Source organism: Carex rostrata, chromosome 4 (genome assembly GCF_964058835.1).
Source record: "Carex rostrata chromosome 4, lpCarRost1.2, whole genome shotgun sequence".
NCBI lineage: Eukaryota > Viridiplantae > Streptophyta > Magnoliopsida > Poales > Cyperaceae > Carex > Carex rostrata.
The window spans coordinates 6,128,783-6,147,158 of record NC_135921.1 but is presented as its reverse complement, the minus strand read 5'-3'; the positions used below and the strand labels follow the sequence as shown (position 1 = coordinate 6,147,158).

At 33.2% G+C, this 18,376-nt stretch overlaps 1 pseudogene; it reads right to left on the bottom strand.

Moving 5' to 3' along the window:
• Window positions 1-12,616: 12,616 nt before the first annotated feature.
• On the bottom strand, window positions 12,617-15,212 carry LOC144552760 (subtilisin-like protease 4 pseudogene; annotated as a pseudogene).
• Window positions 15,213-18,376: the final 3,164 nt, after the last annotated feature.

Sequence of the window (18,376 nt, the reverse complement as noted above, 5' to 3'; positions counted from 1 at the left end):
ATGTACCTGATCCGCCCGGGTTGTTCTCGAAAGGTTGTGGTAAACAGATGCGTATGGCTGCCAATTGACCATATTATCCGTCAGTTTCTGAATCTGGTCGCGAGGGATACTTGGACCGGAGGTTGCACCGTGGGACGAGTTTTCCCAATTGTGTGGGCCTTTCCACATGTCAGCAAATGATGGACATGTATCTTCTGTTTCTGCGCCCCAATTCGGTTGAGATCCCGGTAACGGCCGATGAATTTGAAATCGGGTCCACGACCAGTGTTGCAGAAGCATGGTGGGACCATTCATGCTTTTGCATGAAGGACTGGATGCGAGGCATAGATTTCTATATAAATAAGCGAGAACAGCTCCGCCCCAGTTGTACTTTCTCAGCTCGTCCAAGTTTTCAATCATGCCGAGATACCACAGCGGTATTCCGTCCCCGCTACTGTCAGCAAACATTGTATTCCCTAGCATGTCGAGGAGAAATCCACGGACATACCTAACCGTCAATTTTAAAATGTGAGTACATTATTAAAAAATATAAAATACGAATAAGGTTGTAAATAAAAAAATACTAACCATTTCAATTGTTCTTCGTTCGAATCTGTTGGTAATGTTTTGAAGCGCTCACGGACAGCTTTTTTGGCGATAAGCATGTCGTACGTATCATTTCCCCTCTTCTTCATGAACCCCTTCACTTCATCATCTTTCACCCCCAGCAACTCATACAGTCGGCCTTGAAAACTCGCCGAGTTTGTAAATCCCGTTATCGGCTCCCCCGTAATAGGCAAACCCCATAGACAACTCACATCCTCCAGAGAAACTGTAATATATTTGACTTGTCAGTAAGGAATCAAAAAAAAAATATTTAAATTAGTTAATACCTGTCATCTCTCCGAATGGAAGATGAAAAGTGTGCGTCTCCGGACGCCACCGCTCGACAAGTCCATGAATGAGGGCCGCATCGAGGGCGATATCGGGCAATGTCGCGAGCTGATATAAGCCCATTCGAATTAAAAATGGTGCGTACCTCTCATTATACTCGCATTTGTGCCGATAATGTCTCACGTTTAAAATCTATTTACTCTAAAATAAGAAAAAAAATTAATTACAATATTTATTTGATTACTTACAGAGTTATGAAAAACGAAATAAGTAAATGTTTACCTCCTTAGACGCCTCAGATATCCTGTGATTACCGTGAACTATCCACAACAGGGGGCTAAATCTATGCTTAAGTACTGGGTCTGCCATACTACAAAATTCGAACAATATTGTAAATCACCTTAAATTTTTTCAAATTATTCTACATCATTTTGGTATTTTTGTAAATTATTGTACATCATTTTGGTATTTTCTAAATTAATCAGACAATATTCTAAACCATTAAAATGAACTCATTAATTATATTTTAAATTAAAATAAAAAAAATTCAAATGTAAAAACCTGAATCGCAGATCCGATCGATCAGACAATCGAGCTCCGAAAGGTACCCGAAAGGAAAAGAGATTCCTAAAAAAAAATTAAATTAATCGGACAATTTTCTATATTACTAAGGTAATTTTCTACACCATTTGGTATTTTCTAAATTATTCTAGACTATGTTGGTATTTTTTAAATTATTCTACACCATTTCGGTATTTTCTAAATAATTCTAGACTATTTCGGTATTTTCTAAATTATTCTACACTATTTTGGTATTTCTCAAAATTATTCTACACTATTTGGGTATTTTCCTAAATTATTCTACACCATTTTGGTAATTTCTAAAGAATTCTACACCATTTCGGTAATTTCTAAACAATTCTAGACTATTTCGGTATTTTCTAAATTATTCTACACTATTTTGGTATTTCTCAAAATTATTCTACACTATTTGGGTATTTTTCTAAATTATTCTACACCATTTCGGTATTTTTTAAATTATTCTACACCATTTCGGTAATTTCTAAACAATTCTAGACTATTTCGGTAATTTCTAAACAATTATAGACCATTTGGTATTTCCTAAATTATTTGGACATTATTTTAAACCATTTAAAATTAAATAAATTAAATAAATTAAATAAATTAAATAAATTAAATAAATTAAATAAATTAAATAAAAAAAAAATTACCTTCAAAAAACGCTGATGGCTGATGGGGACGGGTGGAGCCAGCGCCCTTTGTAGTCCAGCTCTGTTTCCGTAAAAAAATTTTCCGGAAAGAGCTTGTTTCCGTAAAAAAATTTTCTGGAAATAGCCCGTTTCCGGAAATTTTTTTTCCGGAAGTAGCCTCTATTTCCGGAAATTTTTTTTCCGGAAAGGGTATATTTCGAGAAACGTTGCTGATGCGGTTATTTTTTGAAATTTAATATTAAATTTGGATATTAATAAAAAATTCGGCTCCAATTGAGTATGAACTTTGAATAATTAGGTCCACCTGTCCGGTCTGATTTATATAATAATTGAATTTCTTATTGAAATTGCTATAGTTTATAAGTTTAAAAGTGTCAATTTTTTTTTTTTTACATATATTAAAATTATTGACCAGTTGGATTTTAAATTATTTTAACATTGTGATATAGTTGTATGTATGTAAGTGTATCAATGATGTAAAAATAATATTGTACATTGTATGATTAAAACAAAATATATTAACTGATACATGCATGTATGGAATTTAATGGCCCATTTACTAATATAATTTTGAAAGCTCGGGAGAAATTATGTTATTATATTTAAATATCTTTTATACATTTACGCAATAATTTTTGAATATTTTGTACAGTTAAGGACCTCATGCATGAAAACGAGAATTTTTACATGCTTTGTAATTATTTTAGTCATACAATTAATATGTTTCAATCTTAGTTAGTTGGAAAATAAAGATATCATGTTGATGGAGCATTGTTTTCTCATTCGTAATTTGCAATTATATACTTTCTCTTAAAAATTAAATACACGCATCCCATTTTCATTTGTTTGCAATAATAATTCTCCTTGAACAATACATACATGGAACCGAGCAACTAATTTAATTAATAAATCCAAAGGTTATGGGGGGGGGGGGGGGGGGGGGGGGGGGGGTTGATATTTAGTTTTGGAGGTGCTTAAGGTTGAATAAAATATACCACAATAGACATATCTAATATTTTTTTAAGATATTGGTGAAAACAAAAAATTTATCTGTTGCCGCATTAAGATATATGATTAAAGCGTACAAAAGTTGAAAACTATTTTACATGTTAACTTCTCGGAAATTGAATTAATGCATTTTTGACATAAATAAACATTACATATATGTATGATTATATTATGATTTGCCGAAATAATGGAAATTTGAACTGAACATTTTGATAAAAGCCTGTACCATACCATAATTTATTTTTGTTTAAAACACATTCAACTAATCGAGGTTATGTTCAATTTCAAAGCAAAGTTTGTATCTAACTCAAACATTTCTTCTAAATAGATTTGTTTGATTTATAGGATACGTATTCCACCAAAAGGTATTCTTGTAGTCAAATTTACAATAATAAAACATAGTATCTTTCAGAAATTAATTTGGTGGAATTAAACATATATATAAGACGATGTGTTAAATTTCTAGCTTGAGCTTAATTTAATATATAAAGTAGTCAGATCAATTTTTTTGAATCAACTTAATTATTGTTTTGAGAATGTTGAGAATTGAATAAAAATGAGAATTATTTGATTGAATTTTGATCTTAGTTTTACATGGTTGCACTCTGCTATGCCTAAGTATAATTTATTGTTACTTTCTTAAATTAATTTCCTATATCGTTGCTTGTTTTCCTATTTGGATATTCTTTAATTAGAAATTACAACGGCTAATACTGTAATACAGCTGTTAGTTCATTTGATATAGGCGTGGGAGTGATAACTTGTATATATTACACACACACACACACACACACACACACACACACACACACGATTATGTAAATAAACCTTTTTTTTTGGAAGCAGCTAACAGTCCCCTGAAAATCCCTGGACTTTTTACACTAATCTTATAAACAAGTTCATTAGATCCTGTAATACTATGAAAACAATCATATAAACAAGTTCAATGGATGTTCTACAGATGAAACCGCGTGACAGCTGTTGAAAACGCGTGACAGCTGTTGGGGATCACGTTCTGTGAACATACACATAGTATCCTGTGAACATACACATATTATCCTGTAAACATACACATATTATCCTGTAAACATACATATTGTACTTGAAATTATGACAGTTGTGGCAGTTGAAAGCGTGTCAGAATTAAGCTAAAAAGGAAAAACTTTTATACACGGGAATTTTTCAGGGAACTGTAACCCGGGGGACGTTACCTTATTTATTATTTTTTTTTAATCAATATACCGACAACCATAAAGAAAAATGTGCGGCTTCTGTCAGCATTAGTTGTCAAATATGCAAAAGGTTGTACATGTCAAATATCAATGCAGTTGCATCCACTAATTCTAACATCACGTAGATATTCAGAATTGCTGGCATTAATTACAATTACTTTCATAATTGTTCAATAGGCAATATCATAGCAAAACCATCTTCCGAATTATATTGCTGTAATCATTTATTAATCGCAAGAACAAACGATCGAGTTGCAATCGGATCCAGAAAGTTGGTGATGGAAATAAAATAACTTTGATTATTAAGCATGACCTCGTGAAAATAAGCATTTATTTGTGATAGAATTGACAACATTTTCATGCATGGAAATTGATTAAGTCATGCGAAATACATGTTAAATTTAGTTAATTAGGTGAAAAAGAAAGTACCGTGGGAGGGCAATCTTTTTCTGATTCCTTTGCAACTATAATTTTCCATAAGAATGCATATATACATGCTTGCATCTGAGCATGTTATCTATTAAGGTCTTAGCTGCTTCTTAAGTTTTAGTGGCGCTTAACGTTTAATTGATAATATATATATAGACTTCATCAAATATATAAGTCCCATTTGTACAGATATTTGAGAAAATCAAACTTTTCGGGTGGCTTACTCATAAAAATTTAAAATTATGAGTTAGCAAAATTGAAAATAATTTCATCCGCGAAAATACTTTGTAAGTATGTTGAACTATTTACATTATGGCATGCTAAAACAATACGTTATGATAAGAAGAGAAAACAGAGGAATTATGAATGAACAACATATCTCCAATGAAGTCAGCTTTAAAGAGGTTTATAAAATTTCTCCAAAAATTTATAGTATTTTATATAATTTTCAATAAGTGACTAGGATCGACCGATCCCGTTGAGTCTTTACAAGTTCTGACAATGAAGTTGAACTATTATCCCTTCAGGCTAGGGAAGCGTCTGCAGCAGGTCGAGGCAGCGGATTGGAGAGTATACCCTGAATTGGTTCAAATAGCAAATTTACTGGCAAACAGTCACCTATTTAGCTGTGCATATATAGCAAGAGAGGAAAACCAAAGAACTGATCAATCAGGCTCGAGTTGGGAAGATGAATTCAGTTGGATCAATCAGGCTCCCATTATTAGTGCGAGGAATTAGGAGAAGGGATTGTTTTATACAATGTGTAATAGGGAGCTCCTGATTCTGTAGTAACTGGTAATAGGGGGCGTACGGGCATTTAAAAAAAAAAAAGTTGAACTATTATCGTTTGCAAGTCGTGTCCTTAATTTGAAGAAGTAGAAGTTAGTTTGATATATCCGAAAATATTCTATCAAAATATTTCTTGTATTCATGTACAAAAGATAAACTGTGTTAGAATGGACCGTTAAAAGTCATTAAAAAGTTTATCCATAAGTCCCTACAAACACTAGCTATAATTCTTGAAATTGTAAGGATAATTTCGTAATTTTCTATTAAAGCATTAGAAGCAAGTCGCATATTTTAAAGAGGAAAGTGAGATACTCTGCTGATGTGGATTTTTTCTTTCTCACCTTGACAAATATTTAAAATCTTATGAAATCCAATTAGTGGAGGAAATTCAATGTTATTAGAACGACTTTTTTTTTATGATGTGTGGGTACAAGCTTTCAATGGCACAAATGTAACGAGGGATATGTGAGCCTTATTATAACTTAAATAAATAATTGTTTTTTTTTTTTCTGAAACCCTGATAATAAATAAATAATTGTTAATTGCTGTATTTAGGGACTGCCTCGTTCCAACAAATATTTAAATAAAACCCTTTGATGTGCCCACTGATTTTAAGATTAATTAAGAAAATTATTATCTGGAAGGAAGATTAATTAGAATTAATGTTCCATCAGAGAACATAATTGTTATCTTTTATAAGGTTTATATGAGATCTTCTAAGACCTCAAATTTGATCGCCTCCAAATTAGTTGTTGCATAATGCTCTCGTACTTCTAAGACCTCAAATTTGATATTTTATAAGGTATATATTTCTGTTTGTCCCCTTTTGCTTTTATCTAAGTTAATTAAAGATTTCAAGTACAAAAAATTTAAATATTTGTAAAATATTTTATAAAGTTCAATTATGTCAAATTTCATCTTATAAAATTATGTGGTGCTATTCTAAATTATCTTAAATATTTTAGATTTTAGTGCTTAAGCAAACGATAAATTTTCTCTATTACAAACTAGTTAATTATTAGTGAAATGCCACTGTCATTTTTCCTCTGACAAATAAATTATTTTTAGATGTTAAATTGTATGAGATATTATCATGTTAGTGTTGTTATAATTAAAGTGGCCTCTTCTTTATAATTTTTTCGGGCTTCGTCGTTAGTGGCAACCGTCTGTAGACATTGCAATGTTCCGAAATTTTCACACCAAATATTTGTGCGTTATTTGTATTTTAATTTGATCTTTTTTGTTTCTTTTCATTTTTTCCTTGTAAACTGTGAACAAAGCTGATTTTTTTTAATTGGTTTCAATATATACTTGTGTGTATTATAATTTAATGAACAATTTACTACCATCATGTTATACATTTGGAAGAAATATATAAAAAAAAAATGATATAAGCATGACCTAGTCGTGAAGATATGCATTTTTTTGTGGTTGGAAATGACAACTTTGGCATGTATATTAGTTTAGTCATGAATTAAATATTTCAATTTATTTAGGTGAACAACAAAGAAACTGTGCGACTCCATTCCTATTAGGGTTATATATACAACTTATACACCAGAGCAACTTAATTATTATATCAATAGGTCTTGTTGTTTCAAATAAGATTTCTTTTTATTAGGATATTTGAGAAAATCAACTAATTAGAATGATATGGGGCTAGCGAATAATAAAAATACTGCCTGCATGTAAAAGATCAGCAACAGCATGCACATCTGTCAATATGTCACAACATGGCACATGAGTTTGTACGTGTTGTGTGCCTAGACGTGTTCGTGTCGTGTTGAAAATCAGTCATTTTTACATTACCAAAATCTTGATAAGAATGTATATTTCACATGTGAATTACACTGCGAGATATCTGCTCAAAATGTGGCAGCATATATAGGAAACAATTATGAAATATTTGGACAATAGGAGTGATAAAATTACAATAATATAATTTTGTGGGCCGGATTGAAAAATAGATAGACAAGACCGAAGACAGAAATGGGTGCCTTGAAATGTTATGAAGATTTGCATTTACTTTGTAACACAGGATAGTGGTTAATTTTTTAATTATTGTTTTAGGTGTAATGTACAGGTTTACATTTAAGCTTTCAACTTCCAGATTTTTTTTTTACTAGTAATTAAGTAGCAGCCTGTGTAACTATTTAAACTCATGTTGAAATTTAACACAGGCATGCCTAAGGACTTTTTTTTTTTTTGAAGGTTAGTTGGCAAAGTGCCAAGCTAACAAATGTATTATAGGAAAAGTTTAATTACAAGCCTTAATTATTTACATTGACCTTTTTAGGTCATCTACCCTGCCTTGCTGCCCCTTGCTATTTGTTAAATTTTGCCTGTAGCATAATGCTATAGGCACTCGCATGTCCCCTGTTCCTACCCCGCCCCTTTGTTTCCCGATTTTTATGCATTTTGGAACCAATCATTGATTTCAAATACCGTGCTCGCTATGACCATTCCCACAGGCCTGCTCTTCTGAGTAAACAGTCTTCTGTTCCTTTCTTTCCATAGTGCCCAAATTTCCGCCGCCCATATTGTATCCCATTGGCTCTTCTGCCGACCATTCAGATCTGATCTGATTTGGAGCCATATATCCGGCAACGACTTATTACTCGCTATTCGAAATCTGATGTTGAATTCCCCCATGATTCCCTTCCAGAAGGCTCTCGCATACCGACATTCCCAGAGCATGTGCCCACAGGTTTCAATCGTACTGGAGCCACATAGTGCACACCCTTGCGCCACGTTGCACCCTCTTGTTATCAGGACCTCCTGTGTTAGTAACTTATTTTGAGAAACTAACCAGATGAAGATCCTGACCTTGGTTGGTATTCTCAATTTCCACAACCTTTTGGCATACAGGCATCTGATGCCCCTGTCATGCAGGGCCCGATAGGACGATGCACATGAGTATTGTCCGTCTCGTGACCATCTCCACAATTTACTCCCGTTCACTAGATCCTGATCCGTTGAGACTTGGTAAAAGTTTAGGCTTCTCTCAAGATCCTTAGCGAAGAAAGATCGACTTTCAACTTCCCAAAAAGCGCCCCCTATGCCATATATTTTCTGTATTGTCTGTGCCCATTGACTGGTAGGATTTTTATCCAACTTCAAAATCCATTTGATGAGTAGCGCCTCGTTCTGTATGGCTAGATCAATAATACCCATTCCTCCATTTTTAGCCAGGGTACACACCGTTTCCCAGTTAACCAGACAGTTGATTCCTCGACAAGTCTCATTGCCCTTCCATAGGAAGTTCCTTCTCATTTGATCAATATGCTTGAGTACTCCTTTTGGAATGGTGAGTACCTGCATATAGTGTAGAGGCATGGCTGACAACACCGCTTTCACTAGGGTGACCCTCCCTCCATACGACAACAGGTTGGACTTCCATCCTTCCAGACATCGTTGTACCGCACTAATCATTGGTTGAAGGTCTGCTTTCCTTGGCTTCTGAATCGTTAGTGGTAATCCCAGATATCTAAGTGGTAATTGGGAGGGTTGGCAATCTAGGATATTTTGGATTAGTGGTATTCTATTTTGGGGGGTGGCAATCGGGACAAAGGTACTTTTGTGTTTGTTTATTTTCAATCCTGATAGTTCTTCATAGACCTTTAAGATCCTTGCCAAGACCATGCCTAAGGACTTATTCTAAAAAAAAAAAGAAAGAGTAGAGATGTACATTGACATCCAATCCACGTTACAATTTTATCCGCTTATTGTCACAACATTTACAACTTGCTAGCATTAGGATCAAAACATTTCGGATTTTTTTTTTATGAGCATGTTATGTTATTTTGTTAATGTTCATCGGTCGTATAATTTTAGTTTATTTATCAAGATCGATTTATTTAGGAACAGCCGGTTAACATTTTATCAATAGTTTTAAGTTATAAACTTTATATGAACAAAAGTACTTTGTTTCAATTGGCTTGGTAAAAATATATTTAAATTATACAATATAGTAATTAATGACTATTCGTATGATCAGATTTATCGACCATTAATTCCAAAAACAATTTCTATTGCTTGATCTTTTTTATTTAAAAAGTTAGGAAAAATAAAGGTCAAAATACAAACCTGATACTTCTAATATTATTTAATGGTCGATAAATTCGCTAATACAAACTCAATTCTTAGAGAACAAATTAACTTCAAAGAATGAATTAGCCTTTAGTTTTGTGGCAAAAGACAACTTTCTCCATGAGAGGTTGTGGTTTCAAAATCCGAATAGAAAATCATTTATAAATATCTGAATTTGAAAAGTTAGATCTCTATTTTTTTTTTTTTTCTAAAAGGAAGAATAATCAAACCTGATAAGTCCTGTAAAGAGAGGAAAAATAAAATTTGTTACAAAACTAGGAAAAAAAATTCTTATTTCGTGTGCTTTCAAGGAAAATATTGGAAAAAAATTCCTTTAATCAATAATTCAAGTTTTTATGAACTTTATGTGAACAAAAGTTGACATTATTGCAGTTGACATGGTCAATATATAGATTTAATAAAAGGAATATGGTAATGTCGGATGCATATGTAGCCATTACTGTTATGCAAGGTTACGGACCATTGATTTTTGAAAAAAACATTTTTTATTTCTTTAATCATTTTAACTTAAAAAATTAGAATAATTAAGAACAAGCTTGATGAGTCCTGTAAATCGAGTACTAATTAACAAGCCGAATTTACCACTGTGTAGAACAGTAGAAGACCAGAGTCCTGTGGCCTACTTTGAAACGGATCAGATAAATGGGCCGACACTGTTAGTTAACTGGGCCATAATCAGGCCCATATGGGGTGAGCTTTGGGTTGCTGTGGCCTGTGGGAGGAAGAGGAAGAGCCTCCATCGGGCAATCTAACTATCTAAGTCAAAGATGACTATCAAGTCTACAAGATTCAGATGATGTGAAATTGTGCTTCTGTCAGCATTAGTTGACATGTCTGGGAAACTTAATAAACAAATATAATCACATAAATATCAGATTATGCAACAGTTTAACAACACCCATGCGGTTTCACTTTGACAATAAAAAACCAACTTTTTACATCACAACAGGCCAGGAAAACAACACCATTAATTATCAGACTAGTATCGTACCCGTGCGTTGCAACGGAAATATATTATATAATGAAGAAAATCAAGAGCTTGATTTACAATTTGAATTTCAAACTTTGATGCAAGTAAAGAGATTTGATACAAAAAAAAAGACAAATGACTTGTAGAAATATATACATCTCATAGGCAAAAGCCAAAATGACAAAAAATATTAAAACCCCTCCTCAATATATGTTCTTCATATAATTAACAACTGAAACTAAGAACAAACATAAACATACTAATAAAAAAGAATATTTTATCTTATCAAAATTAAAGAAATAAAATTGAATAATGTATTAAATTTGGAGATATTAAATAATTTGATAAAATATCAAATACTGATAAAATATTTTTAAAAGATATCAACTTTTGATATTCTTAAAAGTAAATTGATCATTCATCATAATTTTTAAATAAGAAAATAATGAAGGCCAGTGCTATATTCAGCTCTCATCTAGTACAACGTTGAGGGCAAGAAGAGATTTTTGTTTATCATGCCAGATATACCCCTATGACCTATTCAATGATCTTCTTTTTATGTTAGATTATGGTGCATAACCAAATAATTTAAATCACCGTCAACTAATTAAGGGGAGATATTTATGTAAATGATGAATCATACATTTGAAAACTCTTTTATCCGGATGTAAAAAAATTAATAATTATAATTATTAAAAAATAGCAGCACAAGTATGAAATTGCACATACTAAACTTGCAAAAATTTCGCCATCTTTATTTTTTATTTTACTAACATTTATTTGATCAAATGGATAAATATTAAATAATGTTTCGATCATGATTTATTGATCAATCTAATTAATAAAATACATTATCACATTACGAAAAGAAAGACATTTACATAGATCCAATAACTACAAAATTTCCTCTCAACATGTTCTAAATTACATTTCACTTTCAAGAAAAAACATTGCAGTACTTAGAACTATTTTTTTTTGGCTACTGAAACTATTTAACTTATTTGAGTAATTATATCCATATAGTATGATTATACACAGTAATTCAATTTGTTCTTATATTTTACATAATATGTAAAATTGTCAAAGCATTCTATACTGTAATAGAAAATTAATAAAATAAAGTAAATATTGTCAATATAAAAAATTGTCAAATTTTTGTTGGTAAATTATGTATATACATATGGCTAATATAGCAACAAAATTTCTCTTTTCTTAATTGTGGTCTTTACGTAAATCAAGGAGTAGAACATTTTTTATATTGCATTAAATGTTTCCATTGATAACAACATTTTCAATGTTAAATTAAACCGAACAATATTAATTAAGGATAAATTTGATATAAACGAAGAATTATCGTTTTAGAAAGTTACAATTTGTACTTTTAGAATAGCTAGAGAGGAGAAATAAGGAAATAAATAAATTGATTGTCTCTTCAATTTTATTCTTTATTCAATTTTAATAGTAACATACCGTGTGGCAGTATGTGTGGCGAGTATATCTCTAATTAAATTTAGACTTCTACACGTAAAAAAGATGCATTTAATCAAAAAAGACATATTATTTGATCGGAGGACTGAGATTAAATCGGAAATTTCATCTTTCAATCGTAGTCGTTGGCGGATCGGATACCCAACGTGCTTAATAATAGAATGGAGATAACAAAAGTACAAAAACACAAAAATATTATTGCAATCCAATTCAGAAATAATAATGTTCATTTTATCACACATACACCTACAAATACAATTATCAAAATATACTCTAACTAGGAAAAAAATGTGTTCACATGAACAAAAAAAAAAAAAATGATTTGGCATGCAATCACACCCAAAATCCCTGTGAAGTCACAGATTAATTCCCGACATTAATAATTTTGTAAAGCTAACATAAACACTAAATACAAGTTATGAAAAGCATGATGCTGGGAATTAATCTGTCTTCACGTACGGTGATAACATAAACATTAAAATTAAGATAACCACCGAATTTGATAAACATTATATCACTGTATATAATAAAAAATATATTACAATTCTGTACCCACAAATATACAAAACATAAACACCTCTAATTTAACAAAATTATCAACTGGAGCACGCTCTGTTGGTTGGTGCCCTTTTGCTAAGATCTATAGCGGTTTTTTGAAAAACCTATGTGAAACTACAAACTCTTGTATATTACACAGAAAGCACGTAAATAAATTCTTAATTGCTGTCTATAAATCATGACATAATAGAAGCCCAACAAATAAAATATTAATTAATTTTTGAAACATTATTTGTGGTTAATGAAAGAATCATCATAATCGATCAGATACATTAATTGCTGATTGCTATTGGGCTGCGGACAACATACTTGCTCGAGACCCACTTCAATTCTCCCGTCGGCACCGCGGGACCCCTTCCCGACCGTTGAAAGGTGATCGTGAAAGTTTTCTTCTCATTCAAACTGTTGAAGTCCAACACTGATGGCTCAACCTTCATCGATGTCCCTTTTGGCACTGTGATCATCGCCTTGTATGAATCCTTTGCTTGACCAACATTAGTCACGGTACGGGAAATAGTCTTAGTATTCTTATCATGGAGAGATACTCCAATTGAAGGTACATTCAAATTATCTTCAGATACTGGCTTCAGTTTTGCACACTTCACTGGTGGTGCAGGAAAGATGACAGCGTTAACATCCGTGTCGTTGTAGCCTAAACCGCATAAATAATTGATATAATCTTCTGGAGTAAGGTCGTAAACTAACCCCGGATCCATGGCTTTATGTGGGTCGACATGGCCAGCACCCATAGAAAAGATGCCAGCTGGACGACCTGTCTCATCAACGATTGGTTTTCCATCCATCGATGTCACGTCAGCTGTCGTCATCATAGCAGACTTAATTGCGGCAGGAGACCAATTTGGATGTTCTTTTCTTATTAGTGCAGCGACTCCAGATAGGTGTGGGGTTGCCATGGAGGTGCCAGACAGGAAATTAAATAGTACTTCCGTCTTAGTTCGTGGAGAAAATTTAGGTGGTACCGCAGCCAATATTGAAACTCCAGGACCCATAATATCAGGTTTCAAAATCAATGGACTTACTAAACTAGGTCCGCGAGATGAGAATGAACCGACCGACGGAGAAAAGGGAGCATGAAATGTAACTCCCTTGAAGAGGAACGTGGCGACAGGTTGTTTTGTCGTGTGAATGTAAGCCTTTATCTTCATGGCATCAGCATAAGAGACGTGGGAGGCCGGGATGACATGGAGATCAGCACTAGTGCTAAAAGCATCAGGTTCTTGATTTGCAAGGATCATGCCGGCACCTCCGGCTTTGAGTACATTCTGACCTTTCTCAACTCGTCCATTAATACCACGATCACACAGAACGATCTTCCCACGTACCTGCTTACTGTCTAGAGTATCATTCATACATTTGCTAGCATTGGCATGAGAGCCTTTCCCTTCAAAATACACTAGTGGCAGCATTTTGCTCGTCCAATTCTTAGGTTGATAAATCGACTCTCCATTCAACTCAAGTGCACTGCCCAACTTAACTGTGGATGTAATTTGTCGGTCTGTGGTGCCGGCAGCCACTGTAAGGAGCCATGGAGCAATGTTAGTAAGTGTGCTTGGACCAGGTCCTTCATTTCCTCCGGCAGTGCTAACAAAGACTCCTTTAAAGATAGCATAAAAAGCACCCAAAGCAACTGCATCTTCATAAAATGGTTGTGCTCCTCCACCTCCCAACGAGAGCGAAATCACATCGCATCCGTCATTTACAGCCTCTTCAATCCCTTTGACAATATCTGGAGATGCACAACCAGCTTCAGTACATACCCTATAAACAGCTAGGTGCGCACGTGGTGCAACACCAGATGTCTCACCCATGGCAGTTCCAAGCATACTTACGTCCTTAACAGGTGCTCCAACAGCAGTACTTGCGGTATGGGTGCCATGCTCATCGTTATCAAATGGCGGTATGTGTTTTAATTCGTCAAGACCTGCTTTAAGGAATGACTTGGCACCAATTAGTTTTTTGTTGCAAACAGTATGATTGAAGTCGCAGTGGCCTTTCCACTTAGTAGGTATGGGCCCCATGCCTGTGTCATCAAGGGACGGGTGGCCAGGTGAGATGCCAGTGTCTAGAATACCGACGATAATGCCCTCGCCCTTGTTTTTTGTTTTTTCCCAAAGGCCGTTAGTACCACGCAATTGAAGGAATTCCGGTGTATGTGTCGTCAACAATTTGTACGGCACGTCAGCAGGGATGGCACGTACAAATAACGGGTTCTTTTCCAAAGCCTTTAGCTCCTTTTCAGATAGCCTCGCAGCGAAACCATTGGTAGCTTTGTTATACGAGTAGAGATGTCGGGAGTCAACATCTTTGACGACATTTGATAACATGGTCTTGTGCAAAGCCTTTGCATTTTCATGTGTCGAAATGTCAACGTCATCTTGTGCTCTATTCAAAATTATAAATTGTTTGAGCTCTTGTTCATCATTTGCTACTACATGGGAAGAAAATGAGAAAAATAGAAATAATAATATAAGAGAAATTTCATAGAGATTCATTGGGATAGAATGGGATAGCCCAAGAATTTTTGGGACAGAAGAAGTGTTTATATATATCTCTTGAGAGATTTAACGAAGGTTGCTTTGGTCACCTCCTACTAAAATTGGAATATACCTGGTCTAATTTTAGATCTCTCCAGGTCGCTTTGGTTGCATGAATTTTGAAAATGCACTAACGATTGTCAAACATCTATGCAGCTCACAACGACAAAAATAGTTTAATTCCTGCATGAAAATAGGAAAAAAAACGGAAGCTCAGCGCGTATCTTGAGAGGCTTCACCTCTCTACAAACAGATACATGTAAAATACTGCAATAGTGCAAGAGTGATCTAAATGTAAGTTGGTAATTTTACGTGGCCTTTATTTATTTAAAAAAAGAAAGATAAGTTGTATAGATTACAAAGAAATAGCCTTTGATCTTATGACAAAGACACATGTTCTTTATGTGAGAGGTTATGAGTTTATTTGTTATAATAACAAGGATATTAAATAGTTAGGTGGCTTGATCTTCAATCTTTACTAAAAAAAAAAAAAATTGCATAGACCACGAATTAATTTGTTCAATATTAATTAAACCAATGATACATGAGCAAAAATAGGGTGGTTTTAATCGGATTGAATTATATTCAAACTGTTAAAATCGATTTATTTCTCAAGTGATGTATTTACATTCAAAAGTTATGAAATAATTGGTTAAATACAATGATCAAGCAGTAAAAAATAGCTTGTTACTTGCTTGATACAACATCAAATAAAAATATAAAAAATATATGCGATACAACGACTATTAACATGCATCAATCACACTTATATTGGGAGTTCAAGAGAACATATTTCTAATCAGTGTGCATACTTTAAATACAAGTGATTAGAGGGAGGACTAGATTTTACTTTACCAAAATTTTGGATATATTCCGAATTATTTGTTGCTAAAAGGGGATTAACGGGCCTATACATATTTATTTTGAATTTTGAACAAGTGATTAGAGGATTGACTTGATAAGGTTGAATTTGGTTCAAAATCAATTGCAATGTTCCCTCAATTTATATATAGCAATTGAGCATTAATTGAGTAAATGATGTAATATTGTAATTGGTAAAAAAATAAACGAATGTGTATCGATTGATTAGCTACTATCAATCTCTCTCTCAAAAAGAAGAAGAAGAATGTATTCAATAGATAATAACCAGCTCCGCGTTATTTTGAAATTTCAGTTATTCTTTGACATCAATCATAGGATCAGTGATGTTAAAAGATTATAAATTTAGGTATTCCGTTGATATACAATTTTTGTTGCACATAAAATCCTTAAATGCCATTTCATTGTATTAATTTAATTAACTGAATTAAATTATTTCTCTATTGAATTATGAAAATTAATGAGAATGAGTACTTCTATTTTTCTATTGTATTGAGTATATGTTTTATTTTACAATTGAGCGAGGGGGGGGGGGGGGGGGGGGGGGGGGGGGGGGGGGGGGTATAAATACTATCTAAGCCTATTCTACCGTTGGTACCTAATATTTAGTACCAACGGTAACTTTCCTAAAACAGTAAAAGAGTACAATTCTACTTTTTCCTATTTTACATTATTTCTTATTTTAATCTTTATTTCTATTTTAATCCCTAATTACTTTTTTTTATTCTCAACAAATTATCATTTCATACCTTTACAATGTTTACAGAGGGTTATATATATACATTACAAAAGGTCAAAACTATAGAGCCGTTACAAATTATTTATCTTAAAATAGAAAGAGATATAATGACTTGGTCCCAGAAACTGTCAAAAGAAGAAACGGGTAGAATTTGCAAAATTTGCATCCGGGCTATGCAATTAAAGCATTCACAAGTCTAGCTTGCTGTAACATCCTGGTTTTTTGATTATTTGAAAATATAAAATTTGAAAACATTTGATTGTAAATTATCTAATTGTATGGTCATACAAGTGATTACGTAGATTTTCTATTGGTCTTGAATTTCTATTTATAATTATTTAAAGACATGTTGCATAAAACTTTGGTATTTTATTAATCAAGTTGAATACGTTTAATAATAGGGAGCATAGAGTAAATTATTCAATCATTTATATAATAAATGATGTAAATGAATGCATGTGAGACACATGGTCGCCACTTGTCACCTTCATCTTAATTACCTAAATTAAAGCATAAAGTAAATTATTAAATCATTTATATAATAAATTTTGTAAATGAATGCATGTGAGACATATGGTTGCCACTTGTCACCTTCATCTTAATTACCTAAATTAACATATTTGCCACTCATCTAACTCCAAATTCCTATCCCGTGTCCATTTCTACTCATGTTATTCCTTTTTCCTACCAATTGAACTCCTACTTTCTTTACTTCCAATAATTTCTATTGTTGAGTTCGATAATTATATTCATCAATGGCTGCCATTCCATCTCGGTCTCATCACCATCTTTCTACCTTGGAGTCAATGCTAGAAATTGGGAATAAGGCAAGGTGGCTCCAGCTCAATCAAATCATGTTAAGGAGATGTGTGCTCAAGAATCCTTGTCACTTATTTCTTGTTCATGGAATTTCGCAAGTTCTGTCGGTAATTGTTAACTAAATCGAGAGATGGCTTTATTGAGCTACCGAATTGATCTCATTAAATCGGCATAGGCATAGACCTTGCATGGATGGATCAAGAAGTATAGTCGGACATGTCCATACGGTAGCAACACGCTGATTATATCATCCCGAAATTGCCAAGGTGCGGGTTTCGAGTTATTCCTAGCTCCTTCCAACTAATTTTATTGATTGTTAATTTAGTTGCTTGATTGTTGATTTTGGTTTGCTTAATTTTTATTGCATGCTTATAATTGTTGATTTGGATTGCTTGATTGTTATAGAGCAAGTATTGTTCAATTATTGGGTAATGGTTCATGTTTATGAGGCATGCATAATTAGAATAGCACATGGATATTGACCAAATATAAAGGGATTGCACTAGAGTTAGTAGATGTTTTAATAACAGCCTCGTTAATTCGTTAATCAAACCAGTTGGTATGGTCACAAACTATAGACTTAGAACTTAAGTTCGGTATTTGATGGTTCCGTGTCAGTCCTTGAGACTAGAGCTTGTCATGATTTTAATTATTTGGTTAACACTATTTTAAAAATAATTTGGTTTGCTTGATGG